The sequence below is a fragment of the Podarcis gaigeae genome (assembly GCF_964106915.1).
Source record: "Podarcis gaigeae genome assembly, chromosome: 1".
NCBI classification, from domain to species: domain Eukaryota; kingdom Metazoa; phylum Chordata; class Lepidosauria; order Squamata; family Lacertidae; genus Podarcis; species Podarcis gaigeae.
This window is the reverse complement of record NC_139678.1, coordinates 100,933,432-100,949,255: the sequence shown is the minus strand read 5'-3', so window position 1 is coordinate 100,949,255 and position 15,824 is coordinate 100,933,432. Positions and strand designations below refer to the sequence as shown.

At 45.1% G+C, this 15,824-nt stretch overlaps 1 long non-coding RNA gene across 1 annotated transcript in view; it reads right to left on the bottom strand.

Annotated features, from left to right (window-relative positions):
- Nucleotides 1–734: 734 nt before the first annotated feature.
- Nucleotides 735–15,824, bottom strand: part of LOC310833512 — a 115,676-nt gene continuing 100,586 nt past the window's right edge. Inside the window, exons 5-6 of the long non-coding RNA XR_014558730.1 lie at nt 3,343–3,427; nt 735–795 (exon numbers count right to left, since the gene is read on the bottom strand). This is a non-coding gene — a long non-coding RNA (uncharacterized lncRNA). The remainder of the gene's footprint in view (nt 796–3,342; nt 3,428–15,824) is intronic.

The following is a 15,824-nucleotide window of genomic DNA, read 5'->3' as shown; positions in this document are numbered from 1 at the left end:
CTTGGCCTGATGGGAATTGTAGTCCAAAATTGGGAGTGTGACAAGTTCCCTACCCTTGCCACAATATGTAACACTGGGAATCTTAATGTAGGTTAAGTAGCATCACTTCCCCTACTCCCCCATTCAATTATGTGCTTAGTGCAGCAGCACTTAAATCTTCCTTAATTCCCCAAATAATTTTTATTAGCTGCTACATATGTGGAGCAACAACAACAAAATCGTGCTACTCTTTTCCTGAAATCTATTTGTTATTATTTATAAACACCCTTATCTGTTGCTGCAACACAACCCTGAGACATATGCAGGCAGATACAACACCAAATGTTGAAGATTCTCAAATTATCGGAACAATCTTTGCGTTTGTATACTTCCATCTACTTCGGCAAACCGACCCTCAATCCTCATTTGACTCATCCGGTTACCCGCCTCGCATTAGATCTGGACTGCTATCTATAACGCAATGCTAATATCTTTACACTGCGGAGGTTTGGTATTTCATTGAATATTCCCTTGAAACCACACCTAAGGGCCAAGCCTCACTTTCCTATGTATTTACCAACTGGAGCATGTATTCAAATGAGCCTGGTTCATAGGCACCCAGGCTTAGTTAATCAGCCGTGCAGCTTCCCCGACCTATCATTCCTATTGATATTTCAGAGCTTCAGCTGCGCATCACCCGAGCTTCTCTGCATATCACCGCAATGATTTACCTGCATCCGATGTAAACGAAAGCAAGCAAACAAAAACGCCAGTGCTCAGGGTGGAATTTGCTTCTTTTGCTTTTCGCTCGGCACACTGCATCGAAAAGAAAGAAAATTTATTGAATCAAATTTAATGACATAATAAATTCTCCCCCTACAGACAACGTGGAGGCTTAATTCACTCCCGCACTTTAAGCCTTTGCCTTCAGCATCGGATGGGTCATTAGTCTGTAATCCAGCAGCTAGCCTGTTTGGAATCTAAACTAAATCAGCAAGTACCATATCAGTAGTTTCTGAAATATGACTGACAGGTCAAGTGTCCTCAAAAAGACTGCCTGGGGCAGTTGAGACTCAGCTAGGGGAACAGCTAGAACAGAAACAGCGATGAATCTGCGAGCACAAACTCACGAAAGACTTCATTCATTCTAACTCACTAAACAGCAGTTCTTTAAGTGATTTGACTTCTATTTTTACTGGTTTTTCCCCAGTAGGTCATGCAACAAAATTGCCTTGCATGTGCCAATAGGCTTAACATACAGATCAGTGGTTTGTAGGTTTTGATTGAGTGGTGGGGCACACACACACACACACACACACACTCCATCCTATCCCGTTCCTGCCAAGTTTTCTCTGCCAACAGTCTTGACAAAGGTTTTATCATTGAAACTCATAGGTATCATCAGAGCACTTCAAAAAATGCAACTTGCATAGAATTGTAGAGGTGGAAGAGACCATGAGGGTCATCTAGTCCAACCCTCTGCAATGCAGGAATCTTTTGCCCAACCTGGGGCTCAAGCCCATGACACTGAGATTACGAGTCTCCTGCTCTACCGACTGAGCTATCCTGGCACCATCAAGAGCTGCTAAAAGTTCTGCGTCCCTGGTTTTTTTTACAGTCAAAGCATGATAGATTTTTATTATTTTAATTTATGACATTTTTTCACACACTTTCTCCTCAGGGTGACACATATGATGCTTTCCACCATTTTGTCCCCACAACAACCCTGTGAGGCAAGTTAAACTGGGTTTCTCTGGTTTTAAATGAACACTCCCTGGCTTTAATCTAGCATTTCGTAACAGCGGCTCTATGAATTCTTGTTTGTTTGTTTGTTTGTTGACAGATTCCATCAGCTTAAAGAGAGCTTGAGGAGGCCCCACATGCAAGCAAACACAAATCTGTGTGCAGAAACAGCCTCATTCCTATCAAGGGATGGCAGTTAACTCTGCGCTAAGTGGAAACAAAAGCGGGAACTTCTGCAGATTTGCATGCACGTTTGCTGCCAGGAATAGGAATCAGGCAAGTAAATCTGATTCATATTCCTTATTCAGGGGGAGTGGTGTTAGTCTGCAAATGATTCATCATTAATTATACCCACCCCTTTCCTGACATTTAGTATGAATTGAAATGAATCCGCTTTGTAGTGAAAGGAATGGAGCAGAATTGCTGAATTAACGATGTCACAGATTACGTTAAATTCAGCCAGCAGACAGCAGGACAAACACTGTTTTTGATGGAAGTTGAACTGCAGCAGAACAGAAACAGCACTGGTTCTGATGAATACAGATTGGAATGGAAATGGCTCCCTTCTTGCATCCCTATTCCTACCTACAGATTAGGAAGTCTCCAGATAACCCTAACAGGCAGGAATGGAATTGTTCTAAGGCACAGAACCATAACACAGTGGTAGAGTACATGCTTTGCAGGGATCCATTGTCAGTCAAAGTAGATACACCTGGGCTCAACAGACCATGGGCTAACTCTTCATAAGGCTAACAGTGTGCTTCTATACTTGTCAAAAGTGATTCCTACCGGGTGGCATACAATTGTGCCTACCTTCAAACAAACCAGACCTCCACTTTTGCAACAGGGCTTCCCCTTCCACTCCTTCCCCATCCACCCCCCCCCCCAAAATCTACTCTGGGGAACTGGGGAGCCTGCTAGAGCACTGGGGTGGGGGATGGGCAGTGGCAGAGGAAGCTGCTCAGGCAGCATGCCCAGGGGTGGAGACACGTGGCTCAGGTGTGCTGCAGTCCCCGCCCAGCATTTTGTCACCCTCCTCAGCGGTGACATCCAGGTCCATCTGCACCCACCACAGCCCCCTTCCCCCACCCCTGGGGATGGGGAAGCCCAGGCTGCAGGGGGAGCAGAAGAACCCGAATTGTCCAAGTGGAAGCCCACTCAGGCAAAGTTAAGTATCAACCGCTGCGTTCAATGGGGTTCCCATTGCGTGTCTACGTGTGCATAGGATTACAACCTAAGTCTGCTATTCCTGCAATCCTGATTGGTGGAGGATGCCAGATCCTGATGGACCACACAGATTAGGCGCCATGTGCTATGCAGTCTGTATGTCTGCCTTCCTGCTGCTGAGAGTGAAGGAGACACACACACACATGCCAATGCTTATCTGGAATTATGGGGAGGAAATGCACAATTATTGTGCAACCACACCCACCCAAATTGTGTGGAAAGACTAAAAACAAACAAGAGGACTCTTGCTTGAAAAAAAAAGTGAAGGAAGTAGACTTTTGTTTGAGAGGTATTTTCTAAAGTGTGACTTGGCTAACCCTTTTCAAGATTTATTTTGAATGTTAAAGGCAGCATATAAAAATCCAACATTTTTTTTTTATTTGGCCTACTTACCTACAACAGCTTTCTTTGTCATTCTTTTAAAATGGGTATTTTTGCAATAGGAGCAGACTGCCTATAAACCAAAAGGCAGATTCATCTAAATCCAAAAGAAAATATATAACAAGTCACAATCCTTGATTTAATACTCCGGAACCCATGTTATTCTCTCTTTACTTAATAAAGATGGAGAGATTTTAAAATCCAGCAGATGTTTCAGGAACTTGGCTCTTAAAATGTGTTTGCTTTCTATAATCAGGCAGCCAACTCAGGTGTTCACTTTCCAAGCATATTGTTATGTTTTCCCTTTTTAAAAGGAAGGGGGGAATCCTACCCATAAGAGAGAGGTACTGATTGATGCAAACTGGTGCTGTTTAACCATATGGCTTGCTAAGTTTATGTAATGATACAGCAACATTCTCACCCAGGCCCATCTATGCATACAAACACACACAGAGCTAATTCAAGGTAGCCAGGGAAAATAAATGATTTTCATTTATTTTTAAAACTTTTGTTGAACTATCAAAGATGCCCCGTCATTGCAGATCTATTCTATTTTATCTATCATTGTGTGTCTAGATACTTCTTTGTCCCTCATGAAGTGAACCTGAAATCACTAACTTGAGATTTGCATTGTAAACGGTATATACAAAAGAGACTTTTATTTTATTTTATTAGGAGGGGAAAATTTGGGGTTGATCTACCATATCAAAGCATATATTTTTGTCTCTTTCCCCAGCTACTTCAGTGATTGTATTGAAGTGAACTAAGGGGGTTAGCTTGAAAGTGGCAAGAAATCCAGTATACCCACATGCACACACAAAATCTCATTTATTGCATTTGAACTTCTCTTTATATGACTTTATCCCTTTTTATGAAACATACCTTTCTATCTTTCTGTAATGTTATACTCTGCAGTGTTGATCACAGCAAGGGGAAAACTGAATGGTCTATAATTCAATCCTGTAGCTTTCACTTAGCGTACAAGTTTGAGTGTGTGTGAGAGAGAGACAGAATCCAAATGATGATGAGAGGAATCATTGTCATTACATACCACTAGATACAAGCATCATCATTATATACTTTCCTGTTCCATACGTTATGATTTGCTCTAGTGACCTAGGATAGTGTTAAGGAACATCTGCATGGCAGTTCCTAACCATCTCAAGTGCAATACCGTTAATGGAAAGTTTCCCATGTCTGCTATGCTCCTGTGGTGTAATGGTTAGAGTGTTGGACTAGGACAGGGAGGTTCTGGGTTCAAATCTCAACTCCGCCACAAACCTCACTAGGGAACTATGTATTCTGCCTTAAGCTCCTTGGAGGAAAGATTGGATCTAAAACTAATCAAGAAAGGAAGAAAATGGTGGAGTGTAGCAGAAATGGGAAACTGCCCTCCTTGTGCCTTGTTGAAGCTCAGTGTGTTAAAGTTCAATGTTCTGTGAACATCTGTTCTATGGCAACTGATCCTAATGAACTGGGAATTATGCAGTGCACTGCTTTTCTTTTGGGTGGGGCATGTATGAGTGTTTGTGTGTGTCCCCACCTGCACTATACACTAGGCATGAGAGATGTTAGGAGAGGCTTATTCCCACCACAGTGACGGTTCCCATAGGGGTTTGACAGCTCACACCTCTTCCCAGTGAATTCTGGGAAAGCATGTTCTCCAATAAATGAGCGCATGTGTTGCGGTGTGGGCCACCGGGCCAGGCCTCTTGTTGCCAGGCAGGTTAATAGTTGTTGCCTGGCATTATGATTGGATAACCGGGTTGCTGGGGCAAATTGTATGTTGCAAATTGGATGGGACCATAGTCTTTAAATATTGGTGCACTCTGGTTTCTCTTTCTCTTTGCAGAGTGCATCGGATCACCCGCCCGCCCGCCCTCTTTTCCGGTTGACCTTGCTTTGCCTGTCATGGGGTCGTCTGCCTTGGCGCAGGGGCCTAATAGGAATTTTACCATTTGGTGATTGGCTGTGCAATTTGGTTTTTGCCTACTACTCAGCAATTTGTCACAACTTGTAAGGTTGCAGTTAGGCAATGGTTATAATATGCTGGTGGTGGAGGGGTCAGGATAGGCTGTGCCTGCCCCTCCTATTGCGCTGAAGGGAATTCTGTTAAAGGAATCCTGGGGCTTGCCACGATTTCGTCCAATCCCTATCATGGGACCAGGGCCGGCAAGCTTTTGGGGAGCTGCTGGGGTGAGCGGCGTGGGTCCGACGCTTAGCTCAAATGACCCCCAAGTTTGACTTTCTCTTCTACTGGCTACCGATCGGACCTCGGGATATCAGTTCTGTCCCAGGCGGGGGGACAGATAGTCATAACCAATGTCTAAACAACCACTCACTGATTTTGTATTTTAATAAAGTTGTGGCCAAAATAGTGCCCAAAAACCAAAACTAAAATTACGTGTTATGTGTGAAGTTATTTGAGGGGTGGCCTGGGGACCTACACACGCCATGGCAGCTCTGTGAAGGGAACAGGGATCTCCTAACAGCTCTTAACACCTTTAATAAATGGCAGTTCCTAGGATTTCCTGGGGAAAGCCATGACCGTTTAAAGTAGTATCATGGTGCTTTAAATTGAACTGAAAGCACTGTCCATATTTTTGGACTCTCCTTGAGGGGAGGTGGCCACAGGAGGTGGCCAGCTCTTCAAAATTTGCCACACTGCCACCAAGGGGTTTATGAACCGAAAGACTGTTGCAGAAGCTTTTCCTCATCTTTCAGCCTTCCATATTCCTGTTTTCCCCTTTCCCCATCAACAAAAGAGAAGGACGAAGGAAAAGAAGGTGCAGCAGCTATAGTCCATTCTCAGTGTTGACATATCACCCTGCTTGTCTTGCTCTCCCTTCATAGGAGCATGGGAAACTGCCCTATACAGTCAGACCACCGGCCTATCATTGCACTCATTTGCATGTAAGAAATGTCATTTGTAAAGCCCTGGGGTGTATCCGGGGTGTGTCATGGAAAGGAAGGATGTGCTTGTTTGTTTTGAAGTGGGGGGGGGGATATTACCTCATGGCCAGTTTCCCTCCCCCTAGACTTTCTGTTCTGCCCCACTGAAGGACAACTTGGCCTGAGGAACTTTAGCATTTGTATTTCACAAAGAAGCACCAAAGCCTTATCAAATCTCAACTGGGTCAGACTGATCCCAGTGATAAAAAAATAAATAAATATTGCTCATTTCTAACACTGTCTGAAATAATCCCGGATTTTGTTTAATCTCTCTTCTGCTGCTAAAAATAACAGGCAGCAGTAAATTCTTAGTTGGGGCATATTGCAAAACGAGTGTTTAATCTCCTACTGTGGGGGGGAGGGTATCCTAACATATAGTCGCCTAGCTCAGCTTTGAAGTTGGATTCCCACAGCTTTCTTTAATATTATGCTACATACATGTGCTCTGAATATGCTGCATTTACACCCTAAGCATAATAATAATAATAATAATAATAATAATAATAAACTTTTAGTTTCTTAATTCTGTTGCCTCCTGGCTTGTAAAGTCATGTGTCAAAGGTAGGGTTGCCAGATTAATCCTCTTATTAAGATCCATCCCTAAATTGCCATGTACCTAGGCTAGCCTGAAATGAATGCATTTTCACTGTGGTGCAGGAAGGAGTTCAGCTGCCTTTTCACATTGTCTGTTTCTTGTTTGTCTCTGTAGCTCAATGGCCTGCTTTGCACACAGAAAATCCTAAGTTCAGTCCCCCGCTTCTCCAGGTAGACTGAGAAAGACTCTTGCCTGAAATCCTGGAGAATCACTGTCAGTCAGGGAAGATGGACCGGTGATCTTTCTTGGTATAACATCACCTTCAGAGCTAAACAGTGAGCAGATGCAAACCTTCCTATACTGACATGGCTCAAACTCTGTCACTTTTGAACATCTCTTTTTATTTTGTAAACCACCCTGAGATCTTGTGATGAAGGGCAGTATGTAAAATTATTATTATTACAGTATTATTATTATTATTATTATTATTATTATTATTATTATTATTATTATTTTCCAGCTCAGTTTAAACACAACAAGCAGCTTGCATTTTGCAGAAACCTCCCACACCCCACCCTAAAGTAAAAAATAAAATAAAATAAAATACCAACACTCTGCAACATTCATTGCCTTTGAAATTTTTGATCTGGCACTAAAAATAACAGGCGCAGTAAAATCTTTGACGATGACACACATGTTACAAGAACTGGTGATAAAAATGACAATCCCCTACCTCAGCACCAAAGAAAGAACAAGGAAGGAAACAACCTATTCCACAAAACGCTTACTTAGTCAAATACATAGGTTGTTTTTTTTCTGATGGGATCTCGTGGCACCCTTGCCTGCAGAATGCAACATTCCTTCCTCATTTTTGGGGGTGTCTTACTGCTTACAGACTTGCATTTTAAGATCATGGTACAAACAGCAAACAAAAACTTTCTTCCTTTTTTTCTCTAGCTAATGAGTGTTTTAGCTCAGCCATATTTTCTCGCAGGTCAGCTGTAGCTTCTGTCCTTGCTGAGGCCGGATTCTGCAATTTGTTATCCTTTTCTCCCCCTCCCTCCCGTTCTCTTGCTAGTTTGATCATATTTTCTAAAACTACACCGTTTCTCAGACATAAGTGCTCTGTACTTAATCTCTTGTCCTCAAAGGGCATTTCACAATCTCCTGTTGTCTACCGCCATATTTTTATTGGAGTCAGGGAATGAAAATGCCTCTGATAATAGAGACTCCTATTACATCATCAAAACTTGCATAAATTCAGGAACCTTGAGGAGAAGAAGAGGAGGAGGAGGAGGAGGAGGAGGAGGAGGAGAAGCAGGATTTGATATCCCGCTTTATCACTACCCGAAGGAGTCTCAAAGTGGCTAACATTCTCCTTTCCCTTCCTCCCCCACAACAAACACTCTATTGAGAGCCATGTCTCCTAAAACAAACCAGTGGGACTGTCATTGGGTGTCCCTTTGTTAAAGGTAAAGGGACCCCTGACCATTAGGTCCAGTCATGGCCGACTCTCGGGTTGTAGCACTCATCTCGCTTTATTGGCCGAGGGAGTCGGCGTACAGCTTCCGGGTCATGTGGCCAGCATGACTAAGCTGCTTCTGACAAACCAGACCAGCGCACGGAAACGCCGTTTACCTTCCCGCTGGAGCGGTACCTATTTATCTACTTTCACTTTGACGTGCTTTCAAACTGCTAGGTTGGCAGGAGCAGGGACCGAGCAACAGAAGCTGACCCCATTGCGGGGATTCAAACCAACGATCTTCTGATCGGCAAGTCCTAGGCTCTGTGGTTTAACCCACAGCGCTACCTACATCCCGTCCGTTTGTTATACAACAGTAAAATCTCTGATGGGCAAAATGCACATTCACAGAACAAATGCCTCTCTTTTGCTTCCTGGACCCCATTTACAATGATCACATAAATAGCATCTGCCCGACTGAAAGGCTTTTGGGGTTGTTGCTGGGTTTTTTTTACCACATTTTCCACACACAACGACTGTGCTCAACATGGCTTGCAACAAAGAGGGCAGCAATGTATCTCCAAATCAACTATCTCAAGAACAATTTCATAATAACCAGAATAATAAAAGAGCAACATAATAGCAAATACAGTGATACCTCTGGTTACATACACTTCAGCTTACATACGCTTCAGGTTACAGACTCTGCTAACCCAGAAATATTACCTCGGGTTAAGAACTTTGCTTCAGAATGAGAACAGAAATCGTGCTGCAGCAGCGCAGCGGCAGTGGGAGGCCCCATTACTTCAGGTAATGGTACTTCAGGTTAAGAACAGTTTCAGGTTAAGAACAGACCTCCGGAACAAAATAAGTACATAGCCAGAGGTACCACTGTATACCAAAAGGGGGAGGGGAAGCAGCATATCAATGCTAGAATTGCAACAACATAACATTAACAGAATTACACCTCCTGGAAATAACAAGGGAGGTTGAACAGTTTCACCTTGGCTCTAGAGATACCCCTTCCAAGATGTTGCTCTCAGTCCTTCTCCTGCAGGAAGGCTCCCCAAGGCAGCTGAAAACCTTCCTGTGATGGTTCTCACATGTAGGGAGACTTTCTTGCAGGATTGGTGACTGCTGACTTGGATAGGATTCCCATACCTTCCAGAGTGCTGAAGGTACAACTTCTCCTCCGGCACCAAGACTACAAAAAAAGAGCAACCCTTAAACCGATTAAATCTCTCTGGGCCATTTAGTAGCTGTGAAAGACTACTTTTAGGACTGGTCTTGAAAGCTCCATTGGAAAAAAAACATTGATTTATCAATTGCTGGGCACTGTTGTGACAATGGTCCATACACCTCTAAAGCTGGCATATCGTGAGGCTGGTCTGACAAGAGTAAGATGATGAGAACTGCCTAGTGACCAAGGAAGCAAGAAGCCCCAAGGAGCCATACAGTCTAAAGCTGCTTAATGCCCACCAGAATAACTTGATGATGTAACTGCCCTGCTACCTTTAACTGCAAGAGACATAAGCCCCCGCCACTTAATGGATGGTCCGCCCCCGCCACTTAATGGATCCAATTGGCTTCCAGAGAGTGGTAGGGGATGCTTTATCCCAAGTTGATGGCCTTTCAGCTGATTCCCTGGTGGCCCGCTGGAATGCGGAGTGTCTGGCTGTCTGGCTCCGAAGCGCCCTCTCCGATTGCATGGAGCCCGGACAGCCCCGTGGTTTTCCCCGGAGCTGAGGGTGATGAAACAATCGTTGAGACGGCTAGAGCGCCGGTGGCGGAAAACTCATTCTGAATCAGACCGGACACGGGTTAGAGCTCAACGTCGAGCCTACCAAGTGGCAATGGCGACGGCGAAGAGGGCCTTCTTCGCCGCCTCCATTGCATCTGCAGAAAACAGCAGCAGGAGACTTTTTCAGGTGGTTCGCAATCTATCAGAACCACCTGTACCACCGGGGCCTGGTAGGGACCCCAAGATCTCCTGCAATGCTTTTGCAAAGTTTTTTGCAGATAAAATCGCTCAGATTCAGAAGGAGGTAGACTCCACTGTGGGAGCAGGGCCAGGGCGGGAGAGTGCTAGAGTTCTGTCTGGTCCTGTTACATGGGATCAATTCCAATCTGTTACCTCCGAGGATGTGGACAGGCTGCTTGGACGAGTGAAACCGACCACCTGTCTCCTTGATCCTTGCCCATCCTGGCTGATAAAAGCGAGCCGGGAAGGGCTGGGCGATGGGCTCTGTGGGGTGGTGAATGCTTCCCTCTGTGAGGGAGCCTTCCCAGACCCGCTGAAAGAGGCGGTCATTAAACCGCTTCTTAAAAAAAATCTTTAGACCCGGCCAATTTGGCCAACTATCGCCCAGTCTCAAATCTGCCATTCTTGGGCAAGGTGATTGAACGGGTGGTTGCTGAACAACTCCAAGCACGCCTGGAGGAAACGGACCATTTGGATCCCTTCCAATCGGGATTCAGGCCTCACCATGGGACTGAAACTGCCTTGGTCGCGCTGGTTGATGACCTCCGGCAGGCTAGGGACAAAGGTGAGAGCTGTTTCCTAGTTCTGCTGGATCTCTCAGCGGCCTTTGACACCATCGACCATAACATCCTTCTGGACCGTCTAGAGGGGCTGGGAGCTGGGGGCACTGTCATACAGTGGTTCCGCTCCTTCCTCCTGGGCCGTGTCCAGAAAGTGGTGGGGGGGGTGAGTGTTCAGACCCCTGGGCTCTCACTTGTGGGGTGCCTCAGGGTTCTGTCCTCTCCCCCATGCTTTTTAATATCTATATGAAGCCGCTGGGAGAGATCATCAGGGGGTTTGGACTGGGTGTTCATCAGTATGCAGATGACACCCAGCTCTACCTCTCCTTTAAATCAGAACCAGTGAAGGCGGTGAAGGTCCTGTGTGAGTGCCTGGAGGCGGTTGGAGGTTGGATGGCGGCTAACAGATTGAGGTTGAATCCTGACAAGAGAGAAGTACTGTTTTTGGGGGACAGGAGGCGGGCAGGTGTGGAGGATTCCCTGGTCCTGAATGGGGTAACTGTGCCCCTGAAGGACCAGGTGCGCAGCCTGGGAGTCATTTTGGACTCACAGCTGTCCATGGAGGCGCAGATTAACTCTGTGTCCAGGGCAGCTGTCTACCAGCTCCACCTGGTACGCAGGCTAAGACCCTACCTCCCCGCGGACTGTCTCGCCAGAGTGGTGCATGCTCTAGTTATCTCACGCTTGGACTACTGCAACGCGCTCTACGTGGGGCTACCTTTGAAGGTGACCCGGAAACTGCAATTAATCCAGAATGCGGCAGCGAGACTGGGGACTGGGAGTGGCCGCCGGGACCACATAACACCGGTTCTGAGAGATCTGCATTGGCTCCCAGTACGTTTCCGAGCACGATTCAAAGTGTTGGTGCTGACCTTTAAAGCCCTAAATGGCCTCGGTCCTGTATACCTGAAGGAGCGTCTCCACCCCCATCGTTCAGCCCGGACTCTGAGATCCAGCGCCGAAGGCCTTCTGGCGGTTCCCTCATTGCGAGAAGTGAGGCTACAGGGAACCAGACAGAGGGCCTTCTCGGTAGCGGCGCCCGCCCTGTGGAATGCCCTCCCATCAGATGTCAAAGAGATAAAGAATTACCTGACGTTCAGAAGACATCTTAAGGCAGCCCTGTTCAGGGAAGTTTTTAATATGTAATGCTGTACGGTTTTTAACACTGATTGGGAGCCGCCCAGAGTGGCTGGGGAAAACTCAGCCAGATGGGCGGGGTATAAATAATAAATTATTATTATTATTATTATTATTAAGCCTGCAGGGTGCTGCCCAGAAACAGCCTGCTTCAGCTGCCACAAGGTAACACTGTGGGGTCCTGTTCACTTCTACTTAGCAGAACCTACCTCTTTACTACAAGCCACCTGCGGCAGGCAGACACCTCTAAAAGTCTCAGACTGCAAAGGCTCGAGCTCTTGGAAGGCCATGAATGTATTTAAAGACAATAATTTATATACCACTTAATACCACAGTTTCTACGTAGTGAGCAATAGGGAATTCAGGAGGGATGTTGAAGGATGCAGGATGCACACCTGCATGCTGCAGGAACAGGCAAGACAAGGTTAATTTGCTCTTTCTTTCTTTCTTTCTTTCTTTTAGCAATGCAGATTCTATAGACAAACCATGCAATGCATATGAACCCCAGAACATGTCTTGTTCATAGCAAACGTCCACACTGCAGCACAAAATCTGCCTTGCAACTGAATTGACAGAGCTTACTATCTATGTTTCTCCTGAGAGAAATGCTGGTCCTCAGGGGATAGCATACTCCTTCGCCTCCACCAAATATCCTTTTCTCCCCCCACCGCCCGGGCCTACGCTTCACAGAGCTTTCCTGTAAACACAATGTCTAGGTACTTCCTCTTCCCCCAAACATCCTCAGTGAGTGAGAGAGGCTGACAAACACCATGACAGTGCAGTAGTGCCAAGAGCCTGGGTGAAAGTTGGCCTGTAGGTACTTCTGGCATGGTATATCTGTATCTCTTGTCTCTAGTGGCAACCATTTCTCCTCAGAGGGAGAAAAACAGGGCAGGACTAGACTTTATGAGAGTTTGGGGACAGCTGAACTCACCTCTCCGCCCTCCACCACCACTTTCTCGTGATATCCAGTTAAACACAACTAGTGGCATGACAACATTGTGCTGCTGCGTTGCCTAGCTCCCAGTGCCAACAGTCAGCAACGGGAGGAGAGGCACTCACTGTATGATGCGTATCGCTCAGACATTTTGACACCTCCTTTGGCTGCCAGCTTGTTTCTTGGCCCAAGTCAAGATAACAGTGCTAAGCAGTTTGGGTCCAGGAACCTCAAGGGATTGCTTTGCCTACACTCCAGTCTACATCTGAGTCTTTCCTATCTGTTCCCCCATCTTCAGAAGCAAGGCACTTCCTCACAGTTTCAGTGCCACAGTAATAGAATTTCCTCTCAGAGGAGGCTCATCCAGAAGACTCCCTGCCTATCTCTCAACAGGCAGAGAAAGCCTGGCTCTTGAAGAAAGCCCTTTGTGTTATTCTACTACAGCACTGCAGTTTTAATGTATTTTTTTCTGCTACTTTTGTGTGTGTTTATGTGGCTTTATTATCGCATAAAGTTTTATTCTCTTCTGAGTTTGTTTGTAAGTCCCCTTAGGGGTATGGGTGGGGAAGAAGAAGAGGAAGAAGAAGAGTTTGGATTAGATATCCCGCTTTATCACTACCCGAAGGAGTCTCAAAGTGGCTAACATTCTCCTTTCCCTTCCTCCCCCACAACAAACACTCTGTGAGGTGAGTGGGGCTGAGAGACTTCAAAGAAGTGTGACTGGTCCAAGGTCACCCAGCTGCTGCAGGTGGAGGAGCGGAGATGCAAACCCGGTTCCCCAGATTACGAGTCCACCGCTCTTAACCACTACACCACACTTTGGCCCTCCAGGTGTTACTGAATTACAGCTCCAAGCACCCTTGACTATGGACCTTGCTGGCTGGGGCTGTTGGGAGTTGTAGTTCAGCAACATCTGGTGCACCACAGCTTCACTCTCTGCCCTAGGGGAACTTTTGGGGCTAAATGTTCAAGTATGACATGCAGCTAATAGATATGTAAATAACAACAGCTCCTTGTTTCTCATAATGTATTGTTCTTTGCTTATAAGCAGTAACATATGAGAGCCAGTGTGGTGTAGCGATTAAGAGCTGGAGATCAGGATTCAAATTCCCCATGAAGCTTGCTGGGTGAGCTTGGACAAGTCACTGAGTCTTGGCTTAACCTCCCTCCAGGGTTGTTGTGGAGACTGAATGAGAACAGGGAGAGCTACATATCGACTAAAATGGCGTGTGTCTAGCTGGCCATCCCATCATCTGATTAGAAAGGATCATCAGGTGAGGAAAGGCCAATTTCCAAAATCCAGCTCTCCTGGGGAGCAGGGAAGGCTTGATTTTTTAAAAAAGGTGTGGCAGGCCAGAGATTCCCTATGGCTGTCTCAGTAAAAGGGCTGTGGTCAGTGTTGACTTGGGTACCAAACACTTTTCAATAACCTCCTATACAAAATTAAAATACCAGTCAAATATGTATTTGCACTCTACGGTCTTTTCTAAAAGGCCATTGGCTCCTTTTTTTGCATATATTACTAATTTGAATATGTTTAGGGGCTTTTTTAGGATTATGCCTGTTGACTGCCTTAAGTCTCTTTATAAAAATAGGAGGGAGATAACTTTTTAAAAAATCAATAAAATAAGCCAAGGACTTCCTGACTCACAGCTCATATGCTTAATTATTACTTGATCCCAGATTTCTGCTGCTGGTATTAATAATATATATTTTTTAAAAGCCACACAGTACATTGTTGTAAACAGAGCAAAGCATTAGCCTCTTAGATAATCCACACTGCACAGACTGGATCCTGCCCCTTCCCTCACTCTGTACAAATGCACTTGAGTGCTTTGATTTTCTACTTCTGTCCTCAACACATATTCAAGTGCTGGCTTTCTAAACCATCACAGACACTGGATGGTTTTGAAAACATCTTTGGCAGTTACATTGTGTGGTTTGCCATCGCTTCTGGATCAGTGACCATGACTTCTGTTTTCTCTCCTGCCAGCAAACCCACTACCCATCTAAACCCACCACTCCATCTCTCACTGCACCTTGCAGTCAAGCCCTCAAACCGCCTAGTTTTTCATGTGGTCAGCGTTGCGTCTTCCTTATGCTTCTGAGGCTTTCGTTCCTTTCCATGCACTGCACTAGGGCATGTTGCCTGTCAAGGCATGGCGCATTAAGCTGTCTGTAAATGAGTAGGATAACTGTTTCTGAAAGCTTTTTCAAAACCTGAACCCTGGATAACTTTCCACCAATGAAGCCATGTGTGCCCCACCCACAGTACGCAGGCACACACTTACTCATTTTGTATATTTTAGAACATCTAGACTGACTTTCTGTCATACAGCACTCAAGGCAGATTCCAAGTGGAAATTATACATAAACTCACAATCAGCCAGCTGAGAAATATTTAAGGTCCTCTTGTCATATTGCTCTTAACCAGTGCTTTTTTTCTGGGGGGGGGGACGGGACACAGGGGGACGCAGACACCTAAACATTTTGTGAATCTTTGTACTTTTGTCCATTTACTGTATTTATTTTTTCCAATCCGAACTATAAAATTTTGATTTTCTTGAGTCAAAATGAGAGTACTTCTAAACATTTTTTAGAAAAAAAGAACTGCTCTTAACACAGAAAACCGTACCTCCTTAAGCTCCGAATATAAACGCAAGAATTGTTTCTCTCTTTTTTTGAATCAGGAAAGAACTGCGGCAATTCTCATTTAAGGAAATCAATGTTAAAGAAAAATAAACTTAAAATATTTGCAGCATGTGACATTATCTTGTCCTTTGGGATAGATCCAGCCAGCTGCCTTTTTTCTTGCCATGAGGTATATTTTATTCTGCACCAAATGTTTGTCCATTCAGTTTTGGTGTTGAGAAAAAGTAGACCTTTCAGATTGTTTTTTTTTTGGGGGGGTGTAATTATTAAGAATGCTT